Below are 19,718 nucleotides of genomic sequence, written 5' to 3' on the forward strand. Positions count from 1 at the left end.
CCACCCCCGCCTCCCCTCGCCCGCCCCCAGCGCCCTCCCTCGCAGGCCTTTGCTCCCCTCCCCTTTCCCTGCTCCTCCCCTCCCCTCGTGCCCCTCCCTTCCCCCCAACTCCCGCCCCTTCCCCGGCCCTCTCCACCACGGCTGCTTCCCCGCCCCCTCCTCGCCCCCGCCCCGCCCCCACCTCCCCTGGGCTCGCCCGGCCCCTCCTCTCTACCCGCCCGGCCCCGCCCCGCCCCTCTCCTCCCCAGGCTCTAAAATAAATTAGCCACAGAGGGGGAAAAAGAGCAAATGACCCTTGGTGTGGAGTGTCATTGCGCCACTCTCAGGCCCGCTCCCGCCTCTCCCGGGCCGTTGGAGCGGGAAGTTGGGGTGGGGGTGGAGGCCGAGCAGGGTGAGGAGCAGTCACCGAGGAGGGGGGGCCGGGACTGAGCAATAGGGCGGCCGAGCGTGTCCGCCGGGTGTGAGCGGCTTCCTGGGTCGAAGGGCAAAGGGGAAGACAGCCGGCCCGGCCCGCCCCGTCCGCTAGCCGCTTTCGACCCCCCACTCCCTGGACTGCCTCGGCCTCTCAGCCTAAGCCTGGTAGACTCACTCTTTCATTCTCCGCCGCCCCTCCGCCCCCAGGTGAACAGTTGGCTGCGCCTGCCCGGGATGCAGAGGGTGGGACACACACAGCCCAGCAAGTCCACCGCCCTGCACTAATGCCACTCCGAGTGGGGTGGGTTCGGGGGAGGACCGAGAGCCCTGGAGATGGGCAGTGGAGATTGCGATATGACGTCTAAACCGTGGGCTTCCCTGGAGGGCTTCCCCAAGAAGGCAGCATTCACACTGGGCCAACAGGATGAATCCCAGACCTGTGATCGGCTTGGAGGTGTCCAAAGGCGTTCATTGATTGGTGCATTCATTCAGCAGATACATATCGAGCGTCTACTCTGTGCCTGGGCATTGGGCTAGGCGCTGGGGACACCCGAGAAAGTCCCAAAGGCACATCCCTCTCCCGGTGGAGCTCCCGGTACAAGGGTAGACAGAATTCTGTCAGACACACTGACGCAAGTCTTCAGCGGTGATCCAGACGGGAAAGGAAATCTGCAGGGCGAGCAGCCCGCAGCAGAACCCACTTTGCCCCAGGAGGAGAGGGGTCTGAGCTTAGGTTGGAAGTTACAGATACATTTCCCAGAGGAGATGTTGAGCACCCAGAAGGTCCCAAGACCTTCTGTGTTCCTATGCAAGGGCAGTGTCTGAGGGTCCTCTCTTCTGAGGTGTGGCTTTTGTTTTTTGTTTTCTTTTGGGTGCTGCTCAGACTCTCTTGAGTACTAGTCAGACAAGGTTGCCCTTGTGCTCTCACCCCCAACTGCCCGGTAGTGCTCTCTTCTCAGTGTTTTGCAGAAACACTGCAAACTCTCCCCTTCCCTTCTCCTAGTGATGGTTCCTCTGGAGTCTCTGGGGTCTCACTGGCCCCCTCTGGAAGCTCTGGGTTCTGATCTCCCAGGGTACCCCTATAGGTGCCACTCAGGGAAAGGGGGAGGCTCCCATATTTTTCCCAACCCACATATGGAAACAAGACTAGCACCCAGGCAGTTTCTGGAATTCACCAAGGTCAGGATCTTCTCCAACCCCAGAACCCTCTCTTCCTCTCTATGCCACGGTCCTAGGACCACACCCTGGCACAGGGTCAGAATGGTAGGGCAACCCGTGGCTTCAAAATCAGAAAGGCAGGATAAAGGGAGCCACAGCTGCCACCCTAGGAGGGCTGAACCCCTAGCTGAAGGGACAATCCCGGGACAACAGAGGGGGAAGTAATTTGTTGAGTATTTCTTTACTGATGGGGTATCTAAGGACCAGAGAGAAGAGACGTGCTTGGGGTCACACAGCAAAGCTGGATCTAGAATCCACTGTACTCTTTCTACCCTATCTGTCAGGCTCCCCAAGGGTCAAGGGTAGGAGCTAAGGGAGAGGCCAGTGTCCGCATGAGCTGAGTGACGCCAACCAGCAGGACTAGTGCCTGGAGGCCAAGCCCAGCATTGCCAGGGCATTGTGGCTAGGTGTCACTGGGAGCCATGCTCCCCCAGGCTCCAGGGTGGGGTGGATGACAGGGGTGAGGGTGGAGAAAGGAGTTGATAAGGTGCTCCCCTGGAGTAGGGATCGGGTTCTCCTTCACCCACCAGGTCCCTCCACTATGAAAGACAAGATTAGACCTCAGGAAGGCCTTTCCAGTAAGATAGTAAGGCAGGTCAGCATGCTGAGAGGCCTTTGCTGGACTTCACGTGGGAAGGTGCTGCATCTCGGAGGTGCTCAATTGTTTCTGATGGGCAAACAGGCATAGGTTGACTTAAAGTGTTTAGTTAGCAAATGGGGGTGAGGTTGGTCTCTTCACCCCTCTGCCCACCAGGCTCAGGCAATGAAGTGTGGCTCCCCAACCCAAGCTCATTAAAGTCCTGTTAATACATCATCCAGCCTCCTGGGCTGACAAATACTCAGTCCTGGCAAATGGCCCTTCATCATGTCTGGGCGGGGCCTTGGGGGTCTGTTCTCTGAGGACTCCCTGCTGACTCCTCTCCTGGCTGTCCCCAGTCAACAGATCTGTGCCCTAAGAGCCCCCTGCTGAGGACAGGGTGCTGGCAGGTCTCATGATCATCCCGGCCTAGGTCAAGTGCCTGGCAATGGATTGGATAATAATAGTGGTAGTGACGGCAGTAACGCTCTGCTCAGCTTCTGCTGAGGGCCCTCCATTCTTTCCCAGCCCTTTTGCTTGTACCACATCCAAGGTGGGGGCAGGTGCTGTGCTTGGGTGTGCTGCTGAGTGCCTGAGCATGGGGGGTGGGGAGGGGGGCATGGGTATGTGTGCAGGGGTGTGTGTTGTGACCTTCCTGGTCCAGAGGCTTGCAACAAGGCCTTTCCGAAAACATCAAGGAAAATAACCCAGCTGGCCCAGGGAGAATCAGCTTTGCGGGTTTTGAAGGGAGAGGGGAGAGTTAGGGAAGATGTGAAAGCCAGAGAGGGAGGGAGGGAGGAGCAGGTGGGGTGAGGAGGAAGGAAAGAAAAGGGCCTTGGGGAAGGATGGGGGTGGGGGGAGGAAGGGAGAAAGAAATGGAAGGGAGGAAGAGGAAAGGGTGGGGAGACCTCTCTTTGTAGTCCTCTGGATCAGCCACTCAGGAGTCATTAAGAAGCAGGAAAGGAAGGAAATGTGTCCAGGCTGGGCGACTGGGGTGCGTGCCCAGAGCACACCACACCCAGCTGGCTGCCACACCTCCCACTCACCCTGGGCTCAGGCTGCTCCCCCTACAAGTGGAAGCCCTAACCCTTCTCTTTCTGGCTGTTTGGACTTGAAGACCCAGTTCCCAGTGCCTCCCCAACCCTGCTCATGCCCTTACTCTCTTACAGTTTGTGTGCTTATACCAGCTTTGCCTTCCCAGTGAGCTAAAGGATGTGTCTGGGTCCAATCCCCGCCCCACAGCCGGCCAGGGGCATGTAAGAGCCTCCGTGAGAATGAGAAAAAGCATCCCTCCCTCTGGGCAGACACAGCTCTGTGCCAGACCACCTAAGACTTGGGAGGAGGTGCTGGGGCTGGCTGTCAGTCCCCTCCTTTCCCCCAGGGGCTTGGGGACCTTGGGACCCACTTCCAAAATCCTCATACCTTCTCTGGCTCTGCCATTTGGTCTGTGAGCAGAAGCACACCCATCCTACCCCCGTCCTGCATCACAGCCTTTGGGCCAGCACCCCAAACTGAGCTGTCATCCCACCACGCGCCTTTATAATACAGCACCACAGAACCTCTCACTAAGCACCCACACCATTTTCATACTGCAGAGTCTCTCTCCCTGGAGTATCATTTATCCTTCAGAACCCCAACTCAGATATGTCCTCTTCTGTAATGCTTCCCTAGCTATCCCCTACCCTCAGCAGAGCTGGTAGATCCTACCCCAGAGCTCTCCTAATCCTTTTTTCTAGGTTCCAGGGGTTGAGCCCAATACCCTGCTTCCTAGAAGAGCCCTTCCCATTCTACACCCTATCCAAAGGCGGAAGACTGCACTCGAGCCTGCCTGGCTTACTCTCTCACATGCCAGCTCCTCTGGAACCCCACTGAGCTTCTCCCGTCCCTAAAGCTTACAACCCAAAGAAGAAGGAGGAACTGAAAATCCAAGTGGCTCAGAGATCTCCCCACCCCCACTGCCCTCACTGGGGCTGGGCCTGACAGGAGATTCCCAGCACATCTGGTTGTACTTAAATCATCCAGCGCCCAACTGCCCAGGCATGTTCCCTGCTTTTCTCCACTCTGGCCTGGCCTCCTCCCCTTAAACCAGCCTCCCAGGTCTCTCCTCCAGGAAGCCTTCCCTGATTGGCCCAGCCTCTGTAACCACAGCCCACTCTTGAACCTCCACCTCTCTGGGTCTGGGGTCTGGAAGGGTGTGCACTCAATATGTGGAGCCCCATCCTTTCCAAGCATTGGTCCTGGATAGAAACCCTTCCCCCAGGCAGGGAGAAGAGCTGACTAAGAGCTTCTCCTCTGTGCCCTTGGCCTCCAGGGTGGTTGCCTCCAGTTACCGGTGTGTAGTGGGTATTGGGAGCCTTTTTAAAGCTTTGGTTCAGATCCAGACAGAGAGCTGTTCCCACAACAACTCTCGCTGTCAGCTATTTTCCAAAAGACTTTGCAATTAATACATTAAAGGACAAAAGGGAAATAAATACAGACAATGCAGCAAATAGAAAAGGACACAGGCTACAAAGAACAGGTTTGGGAACTACCAAGACCTGCTTCACCAGGGCTCCAGGTTTGAATATTTGTTCATTCATTCATTCATTAATTCAATAGCATGTACTGATGCCTACGTATACTAGGTACTGGGAATAGAGACTTGAGTAAGACCCTAGTGCTCCATAGAGAAACTCACAGAGGAGGAGAGGGACAGGTGGATAATGTAAGATACTGCAATGGACATGAGTGGGGAGGCAGTGGGGTGCAGTGGTTGAAGATGGGAGACCCTGGGTGCAATCAATCCAGCTACTTACCTGCTGTCACTCCGGGCGGGCAGCGGAGGAGCACTTAGCTGCTGGAGCCTGGGTCCTCAGCTGGAAAAGGTGAGTGATGTGTCCTGAGAGGGTTGTGGTGGAATTCAATAAGACTGTGTGTGTGGAAGCACTTTGTGAAATGCTAAGTGAGTCGTTGCTATTATTACCGGGCTCAGGCACGTTGCCTGTCTGATGGTCACCGCTCATTTTTCTGATGCCTGAACAGCTGTCCCTGCCTACCCTCTGAGAGTTGGAGAAACTTCTCCTGTGGGGGACACCCAGCCCAAGCAGCAGGCAGTTAGAGTCCACACACACGTAATACTTTTGTTACACAAATAAAACACCTTTTTAAAGTAACTAAAAATTAGAAAATATAGAGAAGCACAAAGCAAAAAAAAATTTTTTAATCCAACACCCTTAATCCCACCACCCAGAGATAACCACCGGTGAGACTTTGGAGTAAGACAGGTAGTTTTCTAGATGTTGAGATAGTGAGAGATTGCCACACTATCTTGTAATCTGCTTTTCTCAATAGGCAAGTATTTTGAGTATCTTTTCTTGTCTATAAATATACTTAAACCACATAATTTTTTTTATTAAAGTCTGGTTTATTTACGATATTGTTTGTACAGCAGAGTGATTCAGTTATGCGTATATATATATATTCCCTTTTTCTGATTCTTTTCCATTATAGCTTTTTAAAATATTTATTTATTTATTTATTTATTTTTGGCTGTGTTGGGTCTTCGTTGCTGTGCACCGGCTTTCTCTAGCTGCAGCGAGCGGGGGGCTTCCCTTCATTGCAGTGTGTGGGCTTCTCATTGCAGTGGCTTCTGTTGCAGAGCATGGGCTCTGGGCGAGCAAGTTTCAGTAGTTGTGGTGCATGGGCTCAGTAGTTGTGGCGCTCGGGCTTAGTTGCTCCATGGCGTGTGGGATCTTCCTGGACCAGGGATTGAACCCATGTCCCCTGCATTGGCAGGCGGATTCTTAACGACTGTGCCACCAGGGAAGCCCTATAGTTTATTACAAGATATTGAATATAGTTCCCTGTGTTATACAGTAAATCCTTGTTGTTTATCTATACCACACAACTTTTAATGACAGTTTAATATTCCATCATATGGACATGCAAGAATAACAAATTTCCTTTCTTTTAGATTTTTTTTTTCCAGAAATAAAAGCTTGATGAACTGACTTGTAACACACACCTTTGTGCATATAAAAATACTAGTAATGAGAGGCTGGGAATGCATATTTTTAGCTTTGAGGAGCCACTACCCCAGGCCTCTGGGCGGTGCCCTCACATTTCCTCCAGGCAGCCCTCCCAGACTGGCGTTTCAGGGGCCAGTGCATCTCCCAAGGCCCACGCCTTTCCCAATAGCTTCCTCCTTAAGCGACCTGGCCTGGAAGCCCTGAAAAATGCTCGGAAGTCCTGGCTGGTGAAGGCCAGTAGGGGCCCTGGGTGGAGAGCACAAAGCACAAAGCTTGTCTGGGGCACGGAGAGAGGCCCCGCCCCCCTCGGGGCTGCTGGCCGAACATTCCTCCCGGGACAATGGCTGCCTCAGGGAATCCCGAGAATGAAGGAGGCCGGGTGGCTTCCCGAGGCCAGCCCCTGCCACCCCCGCACCAAGTTGAACCCGTTCCCAAATTGGAAAGAAGGGGCGCTTTGCACTGGGGACGGGGTGGGGAGGGGGCAGTGCTTCCTCGTGCCTACACCCCCCCTCCCCCGCTCCCTTCTTTCACCAACTGTTATCCGGGACGCCCCAGCCCGAGTCCCGCCCAGCCACCCCTTCCCTGTGGATCTTGGGCAAGTCCTGCTCTCTCTGTAAAATCCCTGCTTCCTCAACTGTAAAATCAGGGCCTTGGATTCAGCGACTGCTAAGTTCCCCACGCATCTAAAATGCCATAAGGTAGTGGCTAAGACAGGCACAGGCTCTGGAGCCAGACTGCCGGAGTTCAACTCTTGGTTTGCCCTTTACCCTGTAAATTTAACATTCCCGCCTCAGCTTCCCCATCTGTAAAGTAGATTGATGATAGACGCCCAGCCCTCACGGGGCTTTCCTGAGGAAGGATGAGAAGATGCTCATGAAACAAATGGCTGAGTCATCAAAATCTATGAATAGTGATTCACACTTACCTCTAAAGCTAACTGGATCCCTAGCCCCAGTCCCCTCTCTTGCCTAGTTGAGATTTTGGCCCCTGAACATTTTCCCAACAACTGGCCACACCTCTGGGAGATGAGGGGCCATGGATGTCCCAGGAAAGCCTCTGTCCGGCATGTTTCCACTTGCCCTTGCCCTTGCCATAAAGCCATAAAGCTGTAAAACTGTAAAGGCTTTTGGGGGCAAATAAAATTTAAAATACAGGAAAACTCCTGTGTCAGGTCACACGTCTCCACTTTTGTTTGGGAACTGCAAGCATTTCCAATGCAGCCAGCAATTGCTACACACCATGGGTGACAGGATTCCAGGCCCTTAATAACGCATTGGAGGCTTAGGACTAACACACTTGAGCAGTAAGCAACATGGGTTTCCCATAAATATTTTTGAGCTGTTTGCCACAGACCCCTGCCCAACTTCCTCTACTCTCCCTCACACACTTGTTCTCTGCTTCTCCTTACTCACCTCCTCCTCAACCCTATCCAATACCCATGAATTAAAATTCTCTGTTGTCATAAAAAGAAACAAAACTGAGTTATTTGTAGTGAGGTTGATGGACCTAGAGTCTGTCATACAGAGTGAAGTAAGTCAGGAAGAGAAAAACAAATACCGTATGCTAACACATATATATGGAATCTAAAAAAAAAAAAAAAGGTTAGGAAGAACCTAGGGACAGGGGTCATAGAGAATGGACTTGAGGACACAGGGAGGGGGAAGGGTCAGCTGGGACAAAGTGAGAGAGTGGCATGGACATATATACACTACCAAATGTAAAATAGATAGCTAGTGGGAAGCAGCCACATAGCACAGGGAGATCAGCTCGGTGCTTTGTGACCACCTAGAGGGGTGGGATAGGGAGGGTGGGAGGGAGACGCAAGAGGGAGGAGATATGGGGATATATGTTTACATATAGCTGATTCACTTTGTTATAAAGCAGAAACTAACACACCATTGTAAAACAATTATACTCCAAAAAAGATGTTAAAAAAAAACACAAACAAACAAACAAAAATTCTCTGCTACAAGTACCAGAAAACTCGCCTCAAAACGGCTTGTACAATAAGGAGAACGTATGATCATATTTCATCCAATTTAGATGCCACTGATTTTTTTTTTTTTTTTTTTTTTTTTTTGCCGTACACGGGCCTCTCACTGTTGTGGCCTCTCCCGCCGCGGAGCACAGGCTCCGGACGCACAGGCTCAGCGGCCATGGCTCACGGGCCCAGCCGCTCCGCGGCACATGGGATCCTCCCAGACCGGGGCACGAACCCGCATCCCCCGCATCGGTAGGCGGACTCCCAACCACTGCGCCACCAGGGAGGCCCGCCACTGATTTTTTAAAAAATAAATAAATTTATTTATTTATTTACTTTTGGCTGTGTTGGCTCTTTGCTGCTGTGCACTGGCTTTCTCTGGTTGCGGTGAGCAGGGGCGACTCTTCCTTGCTGTGTGCGGGCTTCTCATTGTCGTGGCTTCTCTTGTTGTGGAGCACGGGCTCTAGGTGTGCAGGCTTCAGTAGTTGTTGCACACGGGCTCAGTAGTTGTGGCTCGCAGGCTCTAGAGTGCAGGCTCAGTAGTTGTGGCGCACAGGCTTAGTTGCTCCGCGGCATGTGGGATCTTCCTGGCCCAGGGCTCAAACCCATGTCCCTTGCATTAGCAGGCAGATTCTTAACCACTGCACCGCCAGGGAAGCCCTAGATGCCACTGATATTAAGAAGCACTGTTGGGCTTCCCTGGTGGCGCAGTGGTTAAGAATCCGCCTGCCAATGCAGGGGATACGGGTTTGATCCCTGGTCCGGGAAGATCCCACATGCCGCAGAGCAACGACGCCCGTGCATCACAACTACTGAGCCTGCGCCCTAGAGCCCGCGAGCCACAACTATTGAGCCCGCGTGCCACAGCTACTGAAGCCTGTGCGTCTAGAGCCTGTGCTCCGCAACAAGAGAAGCCACCGCAATGAGAAGCCCGCGCACCACAATGAAGCGTAGCCCCCGCTCACCACAACTAGAGAAAGCCCGTGCGCAGCAACGAGGACCCAATGCAGCCAAAAAAGTAAAATAAAATAAATAAAGAAAATAAAGTTAAAAAAAAACAACAAAAAAAACGAAGCACTGTTACTTTATGTACTATTAGAAAGAAAAAGCACTGCCAATTAAACTGACATAATGATTTCTTATCACTTGGAATTTTTATGTTACGTTTATTAAAACGAGTCCTTTTGGACTTAGATGGAAATATACTTTTTAAAATATTTATTTCTTTTATTATTTATTTACTTATTTACTTTGGCTGCACTGGGTCTTATTTGCGGCATGCGGGATCTTTAGTTGTGGCATTCAGACTCCTTAGTTGCGGCATGCATGCGGGATCTAGTTCCCCAACCAGGGATCAAACCCGGACCCTCTGCATTGGGAGCATGGAGTTTTATGCACTGGACCACCAGGGAAGTCTGAAATATACATTAAAAAAAATAAATTTATTTATTTATTTTTGGTTGCATTGGGTCTTTGATGCTACACGTGGGCTTTCTCTAGTTGCAGCAAGTGGGGGCTTGCTCTTCGTTGCCTTGCGCGGGCTTCTCATTGCGGTGGCTTCTCTTGTTGCAGAGCATGGGCTGTAGACACGCAGTCTTCAGTAGTTGTGGCGTGTGGGCTTAGTTGCTCCGCAGCACGTGGGATCTTCCGGGACCAGGGCTTGAACCCATGTCCCCTGCATTGGCAGGTGGATTCTTAACCACTGTGCCACCAGGGAAGCCCCTGAAATATACTTTTAAACATAAATTACTCTTGCACCTATATAGCAAGGAAAACATAGGTGAAATAAATTGCTTAAGAATTTCTTTAAGTTTATCATATTCAGAGTCTGATTCTTGGAATCAGTTTTCAGCTTTGAGCTGTCAATGTTTTTCCACATGGACTCACCATCGGGGCCAATTTAAGGATTGGTGAGACAGCATTTCTTAAAAGACTGCACTACTGAATTAATTATCTATTGCTCTGTAAAAAATTACCCCAAATCTTAGAAGCTTAAAGCAACAAACATTTATCATGTTATAGTTTCTATGGATCTGGAATCTGGGAGCGGTTTAGCTGGTGTTTCTGGGTCAGGGTCTCTCATGAGCTAGCACTCAAGCTGTGGGCAGCAGAATCCACTTCCCAACTCAGGCATGTGGGTGTTGGCAGACCTCAGTTCTTAGGTGACTGTTGGCCGATACCTCAGTTCTCCACCACGTGGGCCTCTCTATAGGCCGCCTGACTGTCTTCATGACATGGCAGCTGGCTTCCCCAATAAACAATCCAAGAGAGAGCACAATCTTTCAACACAGAAGCCACAGTCTTTTTATAACCTAATACTGGAAGTCACATAGTATCATGATTTCTTCCGTATGCTACTGGTCACAAAGACCAGCCCAGAATGATGTGGGAAGGGGCTACATAGGGTGTGACTAGCAGAAGGTGAGGACCATTGGGGACCATTTTGGTGGTTGCCAACCACATCCACTATTACCCTTGGGGTTTCCCTCTAAGCCACTGACATCCATTCTGGAAGTTTCGATGCTGGCAGATGATCTTGTCAGATAGTTGATAAAAATTTCTAGATATCAGTCAGGACTCAAAGAATCCTTACATGGTTTGTGGAGTGAAACATCATGGGGTTGCTGTTGTCCTGTCATGACACCAGGAAAACCACCAAAATGTGTACATGTGCAGCAAGGACAGCTAAGCACATCTGCTGTCTGGCTGACAGCAGGTTAAGGTGCTGTTGATGGTAAGATGTTTACTGATTTCAGAAATGTTATCATGTGACCAAATGTGCATTTCAGAATTCATCAAATACAATATCTTACATAAGAATGAGAAATGGTGGCTCCAGAGTTAACGCAGAGACTCAACACCTTCTTCAGGGACCCAGGTTCCTTCCATCTTCACATCTAACACCCTCAGCATATCTGCTGTGTCCCTGGATGGTTCCCCTCAAATCACAAAATGCCTGAATGCAATTCTAATCATCCCATGTGGGCCCAACTATTCCCCTCAAGTGCCTCCTTTTGAGAACAAAGAAACCTTTCCCAGAGACATCCAGAAGATTTTCCCTCTTGCCTCATTGACGGGAAATTGTTACTGCCTGTGTTTGTCAGTTGCATATGTTGGCAAAACTCAGAGTGATTTAAACTAGATTGAAGTTTATTCTTTCTCACATAAAAGAAGTCTGAAAATAGGTGGTGCTGGTGTGCCGGCTCCATAGTTTCAGTATCATTGGAGACCCACCACCTAGCTTACGTGATTTCACTCTCAAATTCACCTCATGTTCCAAAATAGCTGCTGGAATTCCAGCCATCAGATCCACGTTGTAGACCAGAAGTAGCAAAACAAAGGGCCAACGTTTGTTCCTCAGCAGAGTCAGCAACCTTCTCAGATGTTCCACGAGCATTTCTGTTTACATCTTGTTGGTCAGAACTTGGTCACATGGCCATATCTAGCTGCAAGAAAATCTAGAAACATTTTTCAGCAGAGCACTTTGTCACCCTAAATAAAATGTGACTCTTTTTATTTTTTTAATAGTTTTTTTTTTTTTAGATATTGGGGGTAAGAGTTTATTAATTAATTTATTTATTTTTGCTGTGTTGGGTCTTCGTTTCTTGTGTGAGGGCTTTCTCGAGTTGTGGCAAGCGGGGCCACTCTTTATCGCGGTGCATGGGCCTCTCATTATCGCAGCCTCTCTTGTTGTGGAGCACAGGCTCCAGACGCGCAGGCTCAGTAGTTGTGGCTCACAGGTCTAGTTGCTCCGCGGCATGTGGGATCCTCCCAGACCAGGGCTCGAACCCGTGTCCCCTGCATTAGCAGGCAGATTCTCAACCACTGCACCACCAGGGAAGCTCGACTCTTTATTATTAAGGAAAAAGACAGGAGAATGGATGTTAGGTGCTGCAATCTGTCCACAGTCCTCATGCTTAAACCAAGCCCTGGTCAGGGGGCAGGATTACTAGAATTGATGTAGATGCATCAAGATTTACTCCCGGGTGGACACGGGTTACTTTCCTTGAGAGGTGGATCCCTGAACAAAACCCGAATTGTTTTGTTTTGTTTTCATTCATAGACATTTATTCCAGAAAAAGAAGACTTAACGGTCACACAAAAATATTTTTCTTTTTTACATGAATATTTTTTTACATGAATATTTATGGCAGCTTTTTATTTGTAAAACCCAAAACTGGAAAAGACCCAGATGTTCCTCAAAGGTTAATGGTTAAACAGGCTGTAGTACATCCATTCCATGGAACAATACTCAGCAATAAAAGCAAACAATTGATACATGCAACATGGATGCATTTTTAAGAAAAATTCTATTGGAGTATAGTTGATTTACAATGTTGTGTTAGTTTCAGGTGTACAGCAAAGTGAATCAGTTATACATCTACACATATCCACTCTTTCCTAGATTCTTTTCCCATATAGGCCATTACAGAGTACTGAGTAGAGTCCCGGTGCTATACAGTAGGTCCTTATTAGTTATCTATTTTTTATACAGTAGTGTGTATATGTCAATTTCAGTCTCCTAATTTATCCCTCCCCCCACTTCCCCCCTGGTAACCATAAGTTTGTTTTCTACATCTGTAACTCTATTTCTATTTTGTAGATAAGTTCATTTGTACCCCTTTGTGAGATTCCACGTATAAGCGATATCGTATAATATTTGTCTTTGTTTGACTTCACTCAGTATGACAATCTTTAGGTCCATCCATGTCGCTGCAAATGGAAAACCTGAATTGTTAACATTGAAGAAGCAGATAAAGCAGTCACTACTGGTTATTGACCAACAATCTTTGCCCCTCCCCACCTTTCTTGCTAACAGAACCTTGATTTTGTTCAGAGACCAGACTGCCAGTTCTTCAGGAGAGGCTGAGCCCCTCCCCCGTCCCAGGGGTGAATCTGGATTAGTCTGAGACACCTGTGGGAATTCCATACTCTCTACTAGTGTTTGGTTTAAGATTGGATGTGTAATATGATTTTGGCCTATGACACATGAGGGGATGTTCTTTGGGAGACTTCTGGAAAGACTTTTCAGAGGCCAAAGGAGAAACACCTTTTCTTAGCTTCTGAATGTTGTCTGCATGTGATATCTGGAACTGCGGAGCCATCTTGTGACTTTAGGAGAAGTTAGGGTACAAGGACAAAAACCAACATGATACAGATGGCAGAAAAAAGAGAATGCAATATGGTGGAATATTCATAGAATGGAATCCTACTCAGTAATCAAAATGAACTACCGATACATACAACTATTTGGATGAATCTCAAAAACACTGTCTGAAGCAAAAGGGTCAGGCACAAAAGAGTATATATAATATGATTCCATTCATAGAAAGGTCTAGAACATGCAAGACTGACCTATGGAGGTAGAAATCAGATCAGTGGTTACCAGTGGGGATGAGGGAGGGACTGACCACATGTGGTCACAAGAGGACTTTCTGGCATGATGTCAATGTTCCATATCTTGATTGGAATGGTGGCTACTAGGCATACATTTGTCCAAACTCATCACACTGTACTTTTAAAATCTGTGCATTCTACTGCATGTAAATTATATTTCAGTAAAGTTGACAAAAGAAATAAAGAAAAAAGAAACAAACAAGGAAGGAAGGAAGGAACACTGGGTCCTTCCTTGGTCCTTGACAACACTGTTGAGTCACTGAATTAACCAACACTCCCACCTATTATGTCTTGTTTTGCAACATGATAAGTAAACATCCTTGCTGTTTAGGGCATTTTTAAGTTGGGTCTTCTGTTAACTTGAAACCCAATTCCTCTTGTCAAAGTGGGGGGAGGCACCCAGAGATCAGGACACAGATCCAGCGTGGGAAACTGTGGGCTTCAAGGAACAGCTGAAAAGGGCAAGAGACTTGGGAGCTCCATCTGATCTGGTGGGGTCTGCTCCCCACCCCACCATCATAGTGAGCCCAGTACAACTGAGGGTTTCTTCCCGCCGTTTTCCTGACCTTCTACACCCCATTTGTAACATAGTGACCTAGCAATCAAAGGACCTACTCTCAGACTTCTGGTGAGGATTAATTAAGAGAAAATGCAGGAAAGCTCTTAGCACAGTGCCTGGCACATAGTAAGGGCTCCATAAGGCTCTTGTGTTACCTCACCTGGCCCTCATGAGGATTACCTGGGCCTGAACCAAGCAGGAGAGGTGGGAATAGAATTCAGAAATCTTTAGGAAGCAGATCCTGGAACAGTAAATGATTGATGACACCAAGGTCTCAGGCTTGGGTGACAATGTAAATGGGATTGTTTCTCAGGATTTTGGCAAAGATTACCTGCAGTATCTGTTTTTATCACTAGGTAGATGCTGGTAAAGGGAGATAAGAAACATGGGAGGAGGAGGAGATTTGGAAAGTAAAAAGAAGAGTATAAGTTGAATTTGAGATGACTGTGAGCAGTATGGAGGGGTGGACAAGAGCAAGGGCTCTGCCACCAAGTAGCTATGTGATCTTGGACAAGTTACCGCTTCTCTCGGAGCCTCAGTGTCCTCATCTGTAAAATGGGAATTCTAAGGATACTAGAATACTACCTCATTAGGTTGCTCTAAAGATTAGATGAAACTGTGTATTTAAAGTGCTCAGCATAGTGCCTAGCACATAGTAGGTGCTCATTAAATAGTGACACCAATTTTTGTCATCCCTTCACACCCTGCCTCATCTGCCTTGGCAGGCAGCCTCACACTGAGTTACTGCTGAAAGGGATGGAGAGTTTTGAGCTTACACTTCACCTTCTCCTGATTCAAACAGGGTGTTCCCTTGCAGAAGATTTCCTCTCCTTTTCTTTTTCTTTGACCCATGCCTCCCTTCCTTCCAGGCTCTACTCTGCCCTCCCTCTTCCAGGAAGCCTTCCCTGACTAATACCTCCCCCTTCCCTGCCAACCCCTCCACAAGCCTCCCTGTAGGGACTGGCTTCTCAGCCCAGAGTTTTATCCACTCCCTTCCATTGCCCCTCCCTCGGTAAAGACCACTCCAGCTCAGATAAGGCCTGGACCCATGGGGAAGGACGCTGGCTCTCCACCACATCTCCAGTGGTTGAAAGCTTAGACAGGGGTGGGGGGCTGGTAAGGAGGAGGCCACCTGCCAGAGTGGCAGCAGACAGGCCAGCTAAATCCTTGACCTATGATTTAAGGGGTCGGGCATAGTTCAATAGAGCACTCCAGGCTGAGTCCCAGCTCATTCACACAGGTCAGGGGGATGAGGAGTAGGGAGGGGAGGAGGGCCATCTCCTCCAAGAGCCCCTTGGATTCATTCCCAGGCCTCGGAGGCATAATCCAGCACCATGAAAACCCACAACCCTCATCCCCATCAGCGCAGAACCTCCATCTGAGAGGCGAAGTAGGGACTGGGAACCGGTAGGGGAGGTGGATCAGGGAGGTGGAAACGCCGTGGAACGCATGGAGTCCCAGAGCCTGGCACACAGTAAGGGCTCCTTAAGGCTCCTGTCTGTTTTAACCCAGAGTCCTTTGTTAGGTCCTGAGACCCAGCATCTTTGCCCAGAGTTCCCAGGTCCACCCTCCTCTCTGCTCCCCTCCTCCTCCTTTGGAATTTTCCCCCAGAACTGGGCCCTACCAAGATTTGGGGGCAGGTCCTTTGAACAATGGGACTGTCCAATGGAATCCCACGTGCAAAACAGAGACATTTCCCTCGCCATAAATGCTAGTCAGGTCTCAGGATGAGGGACAAACCTGGGTCCCGCTCCCAGCCCGTCGCCCCTACCCTTGGGTTTCCCCATCGCCCAGGTTTGCCCACGGGGAGAGCTATGCAAATGAGATGCAAAGCAAGCCAAGATAGCCGTAGGGATTGGCTGACGCCGGGGACTTTGTCCACCCAATCCCGGGCTTCCCGCCGCTTGGGCTCCAGCACTCCATCCCACCCCACCCCCACCCCCCGCCCCCCACAGGTCGGTCCCACCCATAAATCAGCTCCGTCAGCGTTAATGGCTCCTGACTAATTGCCTGGACTCGGCTCCGGGCTCGGGTCGCCAGCATTAAAATTCAATCAGGCCCAGCGCTGAGCTATTAAATATTCATCGGGAGAGCTTCCCGAAACCAGGCTGGGGGATGGGGATGGATTGGGTTGGAGGGACCACCCGAATCTACCAGCTCCGGAGGAGGCTCCCTTTTCCTCCCCAGTACTCTCTCATATCCTACAACTGCTGCCTGATTTCCATCCTGTTGGACCTGATTTCTCTCTGGAAGTCCCTAAACCCTCTCTAGAGACTCCTGGGAGATTGAGCTGCCCTGCAGGAGTGTGGTGTTAAGTTATGCCGAGGGGCTACCCTATTCCTCTGCCCTGCATCCCCTCCATGCCTGGGCACCTCACCCCATGGACCTCTCACCCAGTCAGTGCCTACTGTGGGTCATTATTAATGCTGGAACCTTAGGTCCCCTCAGGAGTAGAATAGCTCCAAGGCACAGATGACTTCATCCTTAGCAGAGACCAGGAGGGGCCCCTATGTGCCTGGTCCTGCTGCCTTTGCCAGGGGCTTTGCTGGCGCTACTCTGGCCATCTTCAGCAGGCTGGAGAGAGCTCCAGGCTGGGCAGCCTGGTCTGTGCCGGAACGGAGGAGGGGGCTCTGTGCAGTCCTCCTCTCTCCTCTCCCCTTCCCCCAGGAATGCAGCCTGTCGGAGTGCCTGGGCCCCTGGCCTGATGCTGAGCAGGCTGCCTGGAAGTTCTCAAGGAGGGTACCCAGGAGGAGGGGGCTGGGGCTGAGGGCCTGTAGGGGGTCATTGGGAGGGTCCTGGATTGAGCAGGAAGTGCATCCCTACTCACCCACCCACACATACAGACACACTATAGTTGCAGGGTTATGAAGAGGGTTTAGCAGGTGTGATGACAGCCATGGCCCAAAGGCTGGAGTGAGCCACTCAAATAAGGACTGGGAATTTTCCTAGACCCTCCATGTTGTATTGAAATATCATGTGACACAGCTCCAGTCCCTGGGCCTGGAGGTGTTTGAGTTAGTGGGGAGAGAGAGCACCAGGAAATACACTAGGAGAAACCTGTTCCCCTCCCCGGTTTTACAGAGAATCCTCAGCAGCAAACCACCTGTTCACAAGGCTCTTCTTCCCCTGCCCTTTGGACTGCTCCTTGATCCTGGCGCCTGAGGTCCTGCAGGAAATTAACCCTGTGGGGCATGGCAGAGGCTGTGACTGCCAGAGCCACAGAGCGCCTCATAGATGCTACAGGGGAGGGATGGAGGCCAAGGGCACCAGTTACTACAAGGCCAGAAGCAGCTCAGGGCACCAGGAGGTGTGTGAAGTTCAGGGCATGCTGTTTGGGGGGGACACTGGGAAGGACTTCTTTTTTTTTTTTTTTTTTGCGGTATGTGGGCCTCTCACTGTTGTGGCCTCTGCTGTTGCGGAGCACAGGCTCTGGACGCTCAGGCTCAGCAGCCATGGCTCACGGGCCCAGCCGCTCCGCGGCATGTGGGATCTTCCCGGACCGGGGCATGAACCCATGTCCCCTGCATTGGCAGGCGGACTCTCAACCACTGCGCCACCAGGGAAGCCCTGGGAAGAACTTCTTGTTCTGCTACTCTGAGATCATCAACCCTTGGCCCAGCAGGAAGCCTAGGATTCTAGTCTGAGAACCCCTAGTCCCCCAGAACTTAGGTGTTCTCCTAGCAGGAAATGGGGGTGGGGGGAAGCTGAGAAGCACCTCCTCTTCAGGACCCAGGCAGGCCTCAGAGCTGGGGCAGAATATGTCTGGCAACGATTACGAAGGGAGCTGGGGCTGGGAGGCCTGACTTCAGCAGGTCAGGAGTGACCCGAGCCAAGTGTCTGATTCCAAAGCCAGACGTCACAGGCAATCCAGGATTCCAGCTCACCCCACGTGTGGTTCCCATTAGGGCCGGCTGGGGTCTTCCTGAAGGCCAGGCGGATTCCTGAGCCCCTCCCCCAACACAGCCCCCTCCCTCTTGGGGCTGTTTGGAATATCTTACCCAGTTCTTCCAGGTGGCCTGCTAAAGTGCAACCTTGGGGATTTTCTGGGGCATCCCACTCCAAATAGGCCTCCCCACCCACTAGATGATGTTTTTGCAGTGTCAAAGGGGACAAAGGGATAGATGACTTATAACACCCCAGGGAAGGCTAATCCCTGAAGACCCCTACACTGTGCCTGGGGCCTTCTCTCCTCTCCAGGTTAGCTGCTTTTGTTCAGGCCTCAGCCCCTCTGGTCCTGACACTTGCAACTGCCCTCACTGACCAGGCCTTTCCTCCATAATGCCCCTGAGTGGGCGTTCTAAAACCCAGGCCTGTTATTCAGATCATTTCTCTCTTACAAAACTTCCAACAGCCTTCTAGTATGTTTGCATCCTCAGATATATCTGTGCTATGTCTGTTTTAGACACACACACCATTTTAAAGATTTAAAAAATAGTTGTCAACATTTAAAAACCAGGAGGCAACACATAAAAATCTACACTTGTAATTTTTCTTGAAAGTAGCTGACAATACTAAGCTCACAGGCTGGCATGGCAACAACTGGCCAGAGCTGAGTAGCAACTGGTCTTCCAGAAGGGATCCCTGGGGCTGACGTGAGCACCACAGTCCCCACCAGTCCCTATTGTCTCCCAGGTCTGAGGCCCAGATGAACGAATGGTCTTTTTAATCACTGGGCTGGCACTGACCTTTATATCTTACTTCCTGTCAGTTTCACTCCTTCCAGCATCTTATGTTCCTTTCTGTCCCTCCCTGTGCTGACACTTCAGTTTGCTACAACAAACCCAAGTCTAAGGTATGTGTCTCTTCAGCCTCCTTCACACACCTCTCTGCTCCTTATCCCAGTCAGCTCCTCCCCTTCAACACTCCTGCTCCAGACACATCACTACCTTCACAGTCCCAAGTCTTTGCACATGCTGTTCTTTTTTTTAATTTCTAACTTTTTACATTTTTTGAAGTATAGTTGATTTACAATGTTGTGCCCATCTCTGCTGTACAGCAAAGTGACTCATATACACATATAGACATTCTTTTTTTTTTGGCCTATGGAATGTGGGATCTTAGTTCCCGGACTAGGGATGGAACCTGCGTCCCCTGCCGTGGAAGCTCAGAGTCTCAACCACCAGGGAAGTCCCTACATTCTTTTTTTGGGGGGGGGGCGGTGTGCTGGGTCTTCGTTGCTGCACATGGGCTTTCTCTAGTTGCGGTGAGCAGGGGCTACTCTCCGTTGTGGTGCGCGGGCTTCTCATTGTTGCAGAGCACGGGCTCTAGGCGCGCGGGCTTCAGCAGTTGTGGCTCAGGGGCTCTAGAGCGCAGGCTCAGTAGTTGTCCTACATGGGCTTAGCTGCCCCAAGGCATGTGGGGTCTTCCCGGACCAGGGATCAAACCCATGTCCCGTGCGTTGGCAGGCGGATTCTTAACCACTGGACCACTGGGGAAGTCCCCTACATTCTTTTTAAAAATTCTTTTCCATTTTGGTTTATCACAGAATATTGAATATACATGCTGTTCTTCCTGCCCCATGAACTTCTATTTCTCCTTCCAGCCCAAACCCAGAAGCCTCCTGAC

At 50.3% G+C, this 19,718-nt stretch overlaps 1 protein-coding gene across 1 annotated transcript in view; it reads left to right on the forward strand.

Annotated features, from left to right (window-relative positions):
* Positions 1-19,718, forward strand: part of ANKRD33 (ankyrin repeat domain 33) — a 37,183-nt gene that overhangs the window by 256 nt on the left and 17,209 nt on the right. The window lies entirely within an intron of this gene.

Source organism: Mesoplodon mirus (assembly GCF_964341445.2).
Source record: "Mesoplodon mirus genome assembly, chromosome: 11".
NCBI classification, from domain to species: domain Eukaryota; kingdom Metazoa; phylum Chordata; class Mammalia; order Artiodactyla; family Ziphiidae; genus Mesoplodon; species Mesoplodon mirus.